Source organism: Phyllostomus hastatus, unplaced genomic scaffold, assembly GCF_019186645.2.
Source record: "Phyllostomus hastatus isolate PE091 unplaced genomic scaffold, TTU_PhHast_1.1 phas_scaffold_317, whole genome shotgun sequence".
Classification (NCBI taxonomy): domain Eukaryota; kingdom Metazoa; phylum Chordata; class Mammalia; order Chiroptera; family Phyllostomidae; genus Phyllostomus; species Phyllostomus hastatus.
The window spans coordinates 6,905,727-6,919,107 of record NW_025334023.1 but is presented as its reverse complement, the minus strand read 5'-3'; the positions used below and the strand labels follow the sequence as shown (position 1 = coordinate 6,919,107).

General features: G+C 42.1%; 1 protein-coding gene across 2 annotated transcripts in view; it reads left to right on the top strand.

The window, feature by feature from the left end:
* Positions 1–13,381, top strand: part of TENM4 (teneurin transmembrane protein 4) — a 737,235-nt gene that overhangs the window by 408,149 nt on the left and 315,705 nt on the right. The gene's annotated exons all lie outside the window — the stretch shown is intronic.

The window sequence follows — 13,381 nt, the reverse complement described above, 5'->3', positions numbered from 1 at the left end:
ACTCATGCCTTTGCTATCTATTCTTTCACCAATATTTAGGGAAGGACTGGCAACTGTGTGCCAGGGACTGTTCTCGGCAGTGGGGACACAAACAGCAACACCCCTGCCCTGATACACAGATAAATAAAATTGTCATAGAGTATGTTGGGTAATAAAAAATATTATAAAGGAAAATAAAGTAGGAAGGGGAGAGACTGGGAATATATGAGGTAGGGAGGGCAGCGGAGAAGGAATTGCAATTTTGAATAGGGTGGTTAGAAAAGAAACAGAGGAGGTAGTGTTTGAGCAAAGAATGAAAGGTGGTGAGGGGTGAGTCAAATGGGAGAGGAATTTTCCCAGCAAAGGGCAGGACAATACAGAGACCTGGAGGCTGGAGAGAGCCTGGTAAGTGTGAGTGGAAGTGAGGAGGCCAGTGGGCTTATGAGCACAGGGAGAGGAGAGGCACAGAGGCCAGAGGGGCCGCTGGATCCCGCAAGGCTGTAGAACCACTGTGGGGCTTGGGCTTTGACTAAAATTGGGGTGAGGAACCATTGGAGCACTTCCTCATCCGTAATTGACAAGGGTGCATTGATCGCAGCCTTTTTACAGTGAGCCTGATTTGACCGTGGAACCTCACTCATGCATCCATCCAGGAGCTCCACCAATCCCTCTAAGCTGAAGCTCCAAAGGAAGCACTAGAATCCAGTCACTTCCCCAGCATGTCTGTACCAGGCCTGCACTGATGGGGCCAGCAGAACAGCATCGGGCCTGGCTCCTGTCCCAGAGAGCTTGGTGCAGAGGGCTGGCAGAGACAGATCCATCAAAAATAGATAGATAGATGGATAGATAGATAGACAGATAGATAAACAGACAGATAGATAACAACAGAACCAGTCTGATAAACGCCATAGAGACACAGACCAGTAAATTCAAGGGGGTGACATTCGAGGGTAGCATGAAGGATAGGTAGGATATTATCAGTGTGGAAGAGCATAGGAGCCTAAAGAGGCATCATGAGGGATGCAGGAGACTGGAAAGGAGTGGGAGACAGTCTGGCGTGGCTGCTCTTGGTGAAGGTATGAGAGAAAGAATTCAGGAAGCACTTAATCAGAGCTCTGTGTCCCCTGGATGTTTGCCATGGTCTGAGTGACCACTTTGAAAGGCACAAAAAGATAAACCACATCAAGTATATTCGTTAGGATAATACCAATTATAGTAGGAAACCCCACAATTTCAGAGGCTTAAGTCAATACGTCTTGTCCATGTGAATCTGATGCATGTTCCTAATATTGGCAAATAGCATTTCTTTGTTCTGGGAATGATTCAGACTCCGGTCTTGTGGCTCCTCCATCTGCTGGAGCTTCAGAGTCATCTACAAAAGGAGAAAAAAGGTGCAGAAGGCAGACCTGCTTCTTAACCATCTGGGCTAAGAAGATGTTCAATTTCCTGAGTGAGATCCAGTGCCATGGCCCCACCTACATGCAGGGAGAGCTGGGAAACATAGTCCTTGGCTGAGCAGCCACTTGCAGCCCCAGTTCTATACTCTGCATGGGAGAGCACATGGGTGACAGGCCATTAGCATCTCTCCTACACAAATATGCAAAAAACTCAGTAACCACTCTTATACATCTATAGCTCATTCTGTACCACAAGATAGTAAGTTAGAATTTTTCATATTTTCGGGGAACTGTCATTTCTCAAGAGCTTGGAGATGAGTTCAGGTTGATAAGCATCTACTTTTGCCACACTTTGCCTCCGTTTCCTTCTCTGGAAACAGGGTAAATTTGCTCCTCGGGTCAAGGTTGTTACAAGGCTTAAGTGGTGAATTGCCTGGCACATGGTAGGTCAGCTCTTAAACCCCTCCTTCCAAGCTTCCCCAGGAAGCAGCCTGAGGGTAGGTGTGATGGTCTGGCAGCCATCTCTCGTCTTTAGGGCCCTGGCTTGAAAGCCTCACCCTACCAGTGGGCAAAGAACCTACTTGCAGGCACAGACCCATTGGGGAAAGTTGAATGCGTAAGAGTCAAAGATAGAGGCAACCCTCACAGCTCCTGTCTGAGTGAAAAATCTAGAAACCGTGCTGGTAGGGTCCTAGTTCATGTTTCCCAGGGCAGAGGAGTTGGTCCCATTTTGCTAGATCCACGTGTGGTGGGCTTTGTGAATCTGTGGCCCATTGTAAAGAGCAGAAAACAGAGACTCGGAGAGGCGAAATAAGTTGTCCAGGGTTTCACAGCTAGTCAGGGGCAGAGCCCAGCTCTAAAGCTTATATTCTTTCTCAGACCTCTGTGGGCAAGGTGTCCAAGTGGAGCTTTCTGTTCAGCCTCTCTGTGCTTTGCTGTCACCTGGCAGACTGGGGGACACTTGCCAAGGACAATGACAGCCAAAGGAAGACTACTACCCTGATCTCCCCAAGCCGCCTCTGAGCCCCTGAGGCCTAAAGGACGTCCCCGTTAAGTTCTTCTGATTACTTATACATTTTCTCCCCACTGACTGTGAGTTCCTTAGGGGCAGGACCATATTTTTAACTCCATGTCATTGTCTTTGTCCTTGACACATAAAAGGTATCATGTAAAGGTAGGCAGTAGTTGAAAAAGGCAGGACTGAATGATATGTAAAGACTTGGAAGTTGAAGTGCTCACGAAAAAGCCTACACGTTCCAGCAGGAGACCTGGATTCCAGGCCAGCACTGCCATGACCTTGCCACCAGGCCTTGGTCAAGTCTCTGGGCCTCAGCTTTCTCATCTGTAAAATAGGGATGTTACCTAATGATTAATAATATCCCTTCATCAACAACCTTGTGTGATCCTGTGGCCGAAGAGTCAGTATTCCTAGGTTCAAGGACTGACCATAATGCTCTACAGAACTTAAGAAACTGAATCTCAGGTGCTGGGCTATACACCCTAACAAAAGGCATTTATTACGCCTTGCCTTGGACCCCAGTCCTGGGTGTGCTTGTTGCATTTGCAAGTGGGCTGAAAACTCATTATGGGGCTGTGTTTTACTGATCTTCACCTCCCCAAGATCTGGACACATATGGTGGGAAGAATCCAATACATGTGTGGGTGCCTACAGCTGAATTTGGGCCCAGCCGAGGCACCTAACCAAAGCCTAAACACACCACATCCCCACTGCCAAAAGCTGGGGCCTCAGAAAATCCTGGGAGTGATTATTGTATAGCTAAATATGAGTAACTAGAAACCCCTGTATGTCCAACTTTGGGTTTTGCTTAAAAAATTACCAGGAATAACAAACTGGTAAAAATAACAATTTTTTAACATATAAAGCAGATAATCCTTTTATAGGAAACAGGAAAATACTAAGGCTCCAGTACAACAAAAGAAATACAAACAGATGATACAAAAATGGGCAAAATGTTCAATTAATTTACCATTAATCCAAAAATGCAAATTAAAGCACAATGAGATGGCATTTCATTCTGAAGCTTTCGGTGCTGGCCAGAGTGCAGTAATCCAAACCTTTTCCTGTAAGGTCTATGGAAGTGTGAGTTGGTGACACCTTTGTGGAAAGCAGGTTGGCCCAGTGTATCAGGACACTTTAGAACAGATATCCCTTGATCTGGTAATCCTTCTTCTAGAAATCTATTCCAAGGAATTCATTGGAAATATGAGCAAAACTTTATGTTCCCAGATGTTCATGGTGTCATTATAATTTTTTAAAAAATCTGAAACCACTTCCCTGTCTAACAATATGGAAAATAGTGCTACCACTTTACGGTAGATCTACCTAATGGATTTTTATTAAGTTACTTAAAATGAGCTCTACAAAGCAATTTTCATGACTTCAAAATGTTTCTCATAAAAAGTCTGAGCAAAAGTTACAAAACTCTATTACGACTATGTCCAAACTACGTCAAAAATATATGTGTGTGTATATAGCAGAATGTTGACAGCAGTATGGAGTGGATGAGGAGAGCTCATTTTCTTTATTTCAGACTTTTTATTTTATTTTTTAAATGTCTATTTTTAAGGAATGGAAGGGAAGTTTGCTGGCAGCCAGCACCAGCAGGACCCATTTGTCTCTGCAATCACCAGGCCGCCCGCTGAGGAAGCCTGTTAAAATCAGGGTGGCAGAGCCCCTGTGCTCAAATCTCTCTGTCTCCAGAGCATATTTTTTCTTTACTGAGGAAATTGCTTTCCATAAAACCAGCTCCCTGACACCTCTGAGTACCAGGGAACCATGTGAGCCCTCTTTCCTGGGGACATTCTCTAATGGGGAACTCCATCACGTTCCAGCTTGGCGCTTCCAACAAATCCCAGTCAGCCATAAAAATTGTTAGCACCCTGTATGCAAGACTGATTGTGTCGGCCTCATAAAAACCCCATTCACCGAACAAGAGCTGCAGGTCTGAAACTCTCCAGTCCCCCGCTGTTTTAAACCCAGTGGCATGGCGCATTGCTAAGTGATGCCTGGTAGAACTCCTCACAGCAAGTCAGGACTGAATCTGGGGCGGAACTAGTAAAAATAGGAAAAAATGGGCTCGTGCAGAGTGTACTGTGTACAGTCATGACAAAAGCCACCTCTTTTGGGGAGGTGCTGCTCTTTTAGGGAGGGTAAGTGAATTTGGCCAAGCAAGAGAGAAGATTTAGAGGGGATGACCATTCTTTAAGAAAGAAAGAAGGTGTACCATGTACAGATGGAAGTGAGCAGCAGAGGCATCCTACCCCCATACACCCTGCAGCTCGCTTGGGATGGGGACACTCTTTCCCTGTCTGCCCCTAGATGGGAGTGGGAAGGCACTGGCTACTTAACACCCCTCAGCCCTCTGGGAGGGCATCCCTTACCCTCCTCTGTGCAGATGGTTTCTGCACCCCCCTAGCAGGGGCCACATAACCTAAGTTTGTGTCAGGAGCCCCTTGCCTACACACAGCTGGCATTTCTTCAGTTATTGAGCCCTGATGTCCAAAATAGCTGCTTCTTGCTACATTCACTGGGATCCAAGAGGCCTGGGTTCTAGATTCTGCTTTGCTCCTAATTTGCTTTGCCACACTGGGCAAGACCCTTACATGGTCTGTCTGTCAGCTCTGGTTTTCTCATCGGTAGACTAGGATAATACATTCTTGTCTTTCCCCCTGCACTTCTCACATTCATCCTTTCTACCCATTGTATTAAAATGTTATCATAAAAATATTAATGCTCCAATCAGGTAAAATTTTGAAATAATACTTAAGATCTCAGCATTAAGTTTCTGAAAAACATTTCAGTGTTCCATACGTTTCTTTGTATGGAGTTTCGGCAACTCTATTCTCTGTAAAAAAAAAAATAGCGATGTTTCTCTCTAATGTAGGACTCAAGGTCTGTGCCATTTATCTAAATTGGGTGAATTCATATCCCAGTTTTTACACATCCTGTGTGGCTTTAAGTAACTTGCTTCACCTCTCTGAGCCTTAGTTCTGTCATTCATCAAATGAAACTCATGTTTACCTCATAGAGTTTTTGAAAAGATACAAGGGGATAATATATTAAAACACCTTGTATAATACTTGTCCAGGTTAGGAATTCAGTAAATGGCCCTGCCCTGCACTTCCCTAAATATGAATTGGACTTTCGAGTGTCGCTCAGAACACCACCTTTTAGATCCGTGTGTATAGTAGCTGTCCTATACATGTTTAGGGTGATACAAATGAATACTGCCTGTTTTGATTTCTGATACTGAACGTCAGCCCACTTAAAGGTCTTCCAAGAGGTATGGTGCCACCCATTTACTTGGGACTGCAACTCCTAATTGAATGGGGAGAGAGAGAGGTATTGATCAGGGAGGAGGAAAGAGAATCAGCGAGAACAGCCTTCTGACTTCATGAAACAGTATTCCTTTCCCAGGTCAGGGACAGTGACCCCACAGTTACTGCAGGCCATACTTTGCTAAACCAGGAAAGGGATGAAGAAGACATGTTTCTTTTTGTTGTCGATTTCTAAAGTGCAGTAAGGAGACACAACTTGTATGATTGTAATCTTTTTCTGTTTCCTGGTATTTGTCTCATGGCCTAGCATGTGGTCTATCCTGGGGAATGTTCCATACTTCCTTGGAAAGAATGTGTGTCCTTGGACACAGTCCCATAGATGTCCGTTAGGCATCGTGAGTTTATTGTGCTGTTCCAGTCTTCTATGTTATCGCTGATCTCCTGTCTAGTTTTCTACCACTTATCGAGAGTGGGAGGCTGAAAACTCCAATTATTGGTGTTGAATTACCTATTTTTCTCTCAGTTCTGTCAGTTTTTGTTCCTGAATTCTGAGGCTTTGTTGTTAGGCATGTACTCATTTATAATTCTCTTATTTCCTGACATCTTGACTCCTTTCTTATTATAAAACATTCTTCATTTCTAGAAATATTTATTGTCTTAGATCTGTTTTATCTAACATTGCCGTAGCCACTCCAGCCCTTTTATGTTTCCTGTTTTAATAGTATATCTTTCCCATTCTTTGCTTCCAGCTTGTCTCTGTCTTGCAGTCTAAACTACACTTCCTGCAGATAGCATGTATTTGAGTCGTATTTACCTAGTCTCACAGCACCTGCCTTTTGATTGGGTCATTTAGACCATTTATAGTTAATATTTTTTTTATATTATTCAATTTATATTTTTCACTTTGCTATCCATTTTCTGTATGTCCCTTGTCTTTTTTATTCCATTATTCTAACTCGACTACTATCTTTTTTGTATGTTAAATAAATATTTTTAGAGTAGCATTTTAAGTTCTTTGTTGATTTTTTAACCATATTTTAAGAGATTTTTAGTGCTTACTCTAGGGATCATGATATGTATTTTATTAGTATAATCCACTTAGGTTAATACTAACTTAATTCCAGTAAAATTCCATCTTGTTTCAAGATGGCTCTATTTTTTTCTCCATTCTGTATGGTGTTTTGTCTGTATGTGTGTATGTGTATAAATTCAGTGTTATACAATAATTATTGCTGTATACAACCTTATGTTTTTAAAAGATGTTAAGAGAAAAAAATGAAAGATTATAGATTTATTTTTTACAGTAATTCACATATTTTCCATTTCCAGTGCTCTCTGTTTCTTCCTGTGGTTTTTTTTACATTCTGTATCATTTCTTTTCAGCTTGAAAGACTTCTAAGGCAGGTCTCTGAACAACATATCCTCTCATTTTTGTTTATCTGGGAAGTCTCTACTTTGCCTTCACTTTTTTAAAAAAGATTTTGTTTGTTTATTTATTTAACAAACAAAAGGGAAGGAGAAAGAGGGACATTGATGTATGGTTGCTTCTCACATGCCCCCTACTGGTGACCTGGCCCGGCACAGCCCAGGCATGTGCCCTGACTGGGAATCAAACCTGCAACCCTTTGGTTCACAGGCCTGCACTCAATCGACTGAGCCACACCATCCAGGGCTGCCTTCAATTTCTAAGGATAGTTTTGCTAAGTGTAAAATTCTTGGTTGACACTTTTCTTTTAGCTTTTCTAGCCTCCATTACTGAAGATGAGAAGTTAGCCATTAATTGTAGTGATGTTCTCCTATAAACAATGAGTCATTTTTCTCTTATCATTTGCAAGATTTTCTGTCTTTAATGGTTTGACTATGATGTGTCTATGTATGGATCTCTTTGCATTTATCTTATCAGAGAGTCATTGATTTTTTCACATGTGTAGATTAATGGTTTTCATCCAAATTGGAGAAGATTTAGCTATAATTTCTCCACATGCGTTTTCTGATTTTTATTTCTTTACACTCTCTGGGGACCTTTTTATATGATTGTTGTTATGCTTATGTTACCTATGGGCCTCTGAGGCTCTGTTCATTTGCTTTCTAACTTTTATTTCCTCTTCTTCAGATTATATTTTTTTGACCCATCTTAAGTTTACTGAATTTTTCTTTTGCCATTTCGAATCTACTCATAAGTTCATTTTTGAATTTTTATTTCATTTATCATACTTTGACTCTAGAATTTACTTGTTTTTTTTTAAAGGCAAGATTTTTTTTTAAGATTTTATTTTTATTATTTATTTTTAGAGAGGGAAGGGAGGGAGAAAGAAAGAGAGAGAGAGAGAAACATCAGTGTGCGGTTGCTGGGGGTCATGGCCTGCAACCTAGGCATGTACCCTGACTGGAAATCAAACCTGCGACACTTTGGTTCGCAGCCCACGCTCAATCCACTGAGCTATGGCAGCCAGGGGCGAATTTACTTTTTTTTTTTAAGAGTTTCTGTCTCCTTATTGAGATTCTATATTGATAGATTAATTTTTGTCATACTTCCCTTTAATTTTTAAGAAATCATGTCCTTTAGTTCTTTGAATATTTTTAGTAGTTGCTTTACAATATTTATTTTCTAATTAAAGCATTTGGGGACACTCTCAGTCAGTTTCTATTTACTGCTTTTGTTCCTGCTTCTGGATCACACTTTCTTCCTTCTTTTTATGTCTTGTAATTTTGTTGGAGAACTGGATGTTTTAGATGCAATATTGTAAATAACTCTGGGTTCTGATCTTCCCGCATGAGGATTGTCGTTATCACTCTTTTTTTCTTTCTGTTTTTTTCTTTATTTAGAACACACCTGGGTTAAAACTGTGAAATCTTTTTCATAGTGTGGCCACTGGTGTCTCTGTTTAGTTATTTTTTTATTCTTGCTTTTAGGCTTCTGTCTGCAGAGTTTAGTGGCCAATCAATGATTGGACAAAGATTATGTGCAAATACATCAAGCCAGGTAGAACTCTGGCAATAGAACTCTGCCAATAGAACTCTGTGTGGTGAGGGAAGGTCATCCAAAGTTTAGGTCATTTTTAAGTCTCTTCTGGCTATTGCTTCCCACTGGGCCCTTTTGCATCTCCTATATTACTGCTTACAACTTCAAGGTTGACCAAGAATACGTTAGTATGTTGGGCTATCCCTGGTCTTCATTGTTCATTCATGACTCAGACAAGAACATGCTTGCCCCAATCATCACCTCATACTATTAGAACTAACTGACCTCCCTAGTTGTCTGATGCCAAAGGTCATCACTTCCATTGGCAGTACCACTGGCCATGGGCACCACCCACTGCTTCCAATCAACTGAACCCCTTCGACCTGAGCAACCAAGCTGCCAATCCTCATGGCAACCTTACCCTGGTAGAACCTCTGTTCTGACCTAGCTGGGGAGAATGGGAAGAGCCCAGGGCAATAACAATACTGAGTGTCACTGTTCTTAGCTACAGTTCAGCAAAGTGTCCAGCAAAAACACTTCTGAGTTTGTTGTATGCATTTGGTCAATGTCCAGAGTGTTGAAATGGTTATTTTTGTCAGTTTTGTCCAACTTTATAGTTCCTATTGAGGGGAGAAGATTTGCCAATTTCCTCACTCAGCCATAGCCAGAAATACTTTCTATAGTTCCTAATGTCCTTTTATATCCATGGTCTCATTTGATCCTAACGATGTCTGAGATAAGCAGAACAAATATTCTTAGTCCCATTCCAAAGACAAAAACATTGATAATTACAGAGATGAAATTACTTGCCAGTGTCATCCAGCTTGAGACTGGTTGAGCCTGAATTCCAGCTTGGTTTCCTATCTATCTTTCTATATTTTCTGCTATACCTTGGAGCCTGGGTAGGGCTCCATTAAACAATGAACAAGGAAGCTGCCTTAGCTGGCTCTGGCTGCTATGCCAAAATACCATATACTGGGTGGCTCAAACTTTAGATATTTATTCTCATAATTCTGGAGGCTAAAAGTCCAAGATCAAGGTTCCAGCAGATTTCCTTCTTGGTAAAGGCCTTCTTTCTGGCTTGTAGACAGTCACCTTCTTGCTATGTGCTCACATGGCCTTTTCTTAGTGCGTTTGCATGGAGAGAGATCTTTCTGTCTTCCTCTTCATAGAAGAATACTCTCATTGTGATTGCCCACCTCCAAATACCATCACATTGGAGGCTGGGGCTTCAGTATAAGAATTTGTAGTAAAGGGAGACACAAACCTTCAGCCCATAAGAGAAGCTACCCCAGAACTTTCTCTTGCTGCCTTGGGACCTAGCTAATTTCACTGAATCTTCATATTTATCAAAAGCCAAACTTCAAAGGGAATGAAACAAAGAATAAACTCCAACTGTGGATGCTGAAGCTCTGCAGTTCCTCTTCTCACCATTAAGATGAGAGCTGATAGTGAGCCTCCTTTTTCTTACAGCCAGTCTGCTGAGGGAAGCTGAGCTTCATCTGTGGGTAGCCCCAGAATAATAATATGCACATATTTCGCTCTGTGTTAACATTGTAACAATCATTTTATTTTTTCAGCTTCCTCTGTTAAACTGTTCAGCAGAGAAGAGTCACATTTGCTTTAAGATCCAGGGACGTATAACCACCACCCAAACCAGAGTATTATATGTTGTGCTAAAACAAAGGCTTACATAGGCAAACTTTGGAGCCCGAGTCTCCAGACAGTAGTCTGAGCTCTGTATTCTTGGGGTGATTGCTGTTGCCTCTGTTGTTAATGTGCTGTATCACCCTGGGCATTAGGGCCAATTCCCTAATGATACAGGCTGTAACATATTGAGCACTTACCATGTACCAAACATTATGGAAGGAGCTTTACATACAAACAAACCCTGGATGTCCCCACACCTCACCAACCTATGGTCTCACTAATGGTAATATTCCAGATTTCCTAGATTTCTCCCTCAACTTATGTAAGACCTCCAACTCACTCAGAGTCTTGCTCAGGGCTTTCTGGAAGACTCCAAGGGCCTCCCCTGTACTTAAGAAGTCTGCTCTGGTTTCTTCATATCACAGCCCACTGGGAAGATGGCACTATGCCTCAGTCCTTAGCTGGAGTCCACAAACCACCATACTTCTGCCCAAGGAGCTAGCCCTGACAACTCTCAAAGCTGCAGACCCTTAAATAGTTACACCGTCTACAGCGCACCATCGATATTGTTCCCTAGAGAGAGAAGGAGAAAGGCTCTAACCCTGACTCTATGCCAAACCTTGGTCCCTAAGCCCCAAAGCAGCACTGCTTAGGTCTAGAATGTAATAGCTCCTTCAGCTTCTCAATAAGGCTCAGACCTCTTCTGGGTGTCCTTTGCTGTATAACAAACTACCCCAAACTCAGTGGCTTAAAATAGCAACCACATTTTGTCTTTCACAATTCTGTGGTTTGACCAGGCAGTTCTATGAGTCCTTGATCAGGGTCTTTCATAAGTCTGCAGTCACATAGTGTCTGGGGCTAGAATGTACAAGACAGCCTTACTCCTGTGTCTGGTGCCTTAACGGCATCAGTTGGACGTCTGGCACCTCTGTCTCTCCAAGTGGTCTTAACACCTGGCTAGCTTGGACTTCCTTTCATGATAGCTGTATGGTTAATGCAACTGGTTAAAGTAGTCACAGGGCCAGCCAAGATTCAAGGGGAGAGAAAACAGACTCAACTTTCTAGTGGAGTTAATGACAAAAAATTTGTAGCTGTCCTTGATGCACTATCATTCCCCCAGTTTTTGAGGCTGTTCCCGAGGAAACTTTTGTTGCTGTGGGCTCTCTTTTCTCTGTGTAAATCAACTGGGCGAGTGATGCTCTGAAGAGTTATGACCCTATACAAACAGGGTCATTTTAGGCTCAGTGGGAATCACTCCAGTGATCTCACAGGTCTCCCTTCAGTCACCAAGGCACATTTTGGTGTTTTCCAGTTTGTAAACAAAGGAACTGAAACTCAGAGAGCTTAAGCAGCCATCAAAGGTCATGTGATGACCAAAGGCTAGTGATGACCAAACCAGGATTCAAACTCAGGTCAGCCAGACTGCAAAGACCAGAGGCTCTTTTTGCTACCCCCATTCTGCTTCTTGTCTCTCTGGGTCTCACTCACCTCTAATGGAATTATAAAGTTAAGTGAAGACCAGAATGATTTTTAAAAACCATTATAACTAAAAGTTTATCATCCTACTTTTTTATCATCCCTTCCTACTATCTTCCTGAAAAAACACATCTTCACCTACCACTTCCCTATATCTCTGTTGACAAGGTTATAATACCGTAGGATTTGTTTGTAAGTGTCTGGTACTATTTTTTGAAAATCCAAAGCCCCGGCTGGCATAGTTCAGTGGACTGAGCACAGGCTGCAAACCAAAGCATCGCAGGTTTCATTCCCAGTCAGGGCACATGCCTGGGTTGCAGGCCAAGGCCCCCAGCAACTGCACATTGATGTTTCTCTCTCTCTCTCTTTTTCCCTCCCTTCCCTCTCTAAAAATAAATAAATAAAATCTTAAAAAAAAAGAAAATCCAAATGACTCATATAAAAAGGTCACTCAAATAAGTGGTGGAAGAGAGTTAACTTTAACGGCCTTTCCCAGTGCCATAAACCCCCCTTGAATATTCAGTGCTTTTCCAAAGAGCTGAGATATACCAAGTATAAGAGTTTCCAGGCTACCTCTCCCTTGCTTAAACAATTCCCATGTCTCCTCCATGGCCATCAGCATAGTGTCTAAACTCTTCACACTACACACAAGGCCCTTCACGGATGCCTCTGCACTCTTACATTGCCACACTGAGATACGGCTTCCTATAGATAACTTCTGCCTCTGTGCCTGTGTTGCCATTGTCTAGAAGGCTCCTTCCACCCCTTGTACTCCTAGTTAACTCTTATTCATTCTTGAAGTCACAGTGTATATATCATAAGGAAAGCCAGGGCTAAAAGTCTGCCTCTCTTCTCCCAGAGCGCCCAAGGCATAACATTGTCATTTCACTCACTGCTTTATGTTGAAAGTAACTCTTTATTTATCTCTCTCCCCCCAAATACTATGAACTCCCTGGGGACAGAAATTGTGTTTTATTCTTCTTTATAACACCAACTTCCTGTACCAGCTCAGCGTCTTGCGCAGAGCAGGCACCTAGAGAATGGTGGAAATGAACACAGATCAGAACAAGATGTAAACTCCATTAGGGCAAGTCTCCATTTGTCTTATTCATCACAAAATCCCCAGTGCATAACACACAGCAGGGGCTCAATAAATATTCGCTACTCATGCTGTTTACTCTCCCCGAGACAAGCCTCCTCATTCATTGCATTACGTCCAAATCCTACCTATTCTTCAAGAAACTATTCCAGTTATTCATTTCCCACAGTTCCACTTTGGCCATGATGGAGTAACTGGAAGTGATCTAACCATCCTACCATAAAGAACTGTAAAAATGAGAACATATATGAAATTACTGTTTTCAGATATTGGACAAAAGGCAGTACAGCCCTGGCCAGGCAGCTCAGTTGGTTAGAACACCGTCCTGTTATGCCAAGGTTATGAGTTCAATCCCTAGTCAGGACACATAGAAGAGTCAACCAATGAATGTGTAAGTAAGTGAAACAACAAATCGATGTTTCTCATTCTCCTTCTTTTCCTTTCTCTCTAAAATCACTAAATAATAAAAAAAATTTTAAATAAAAACAGCACAAAATTATGGTCTCCAAGAGAAAGAAA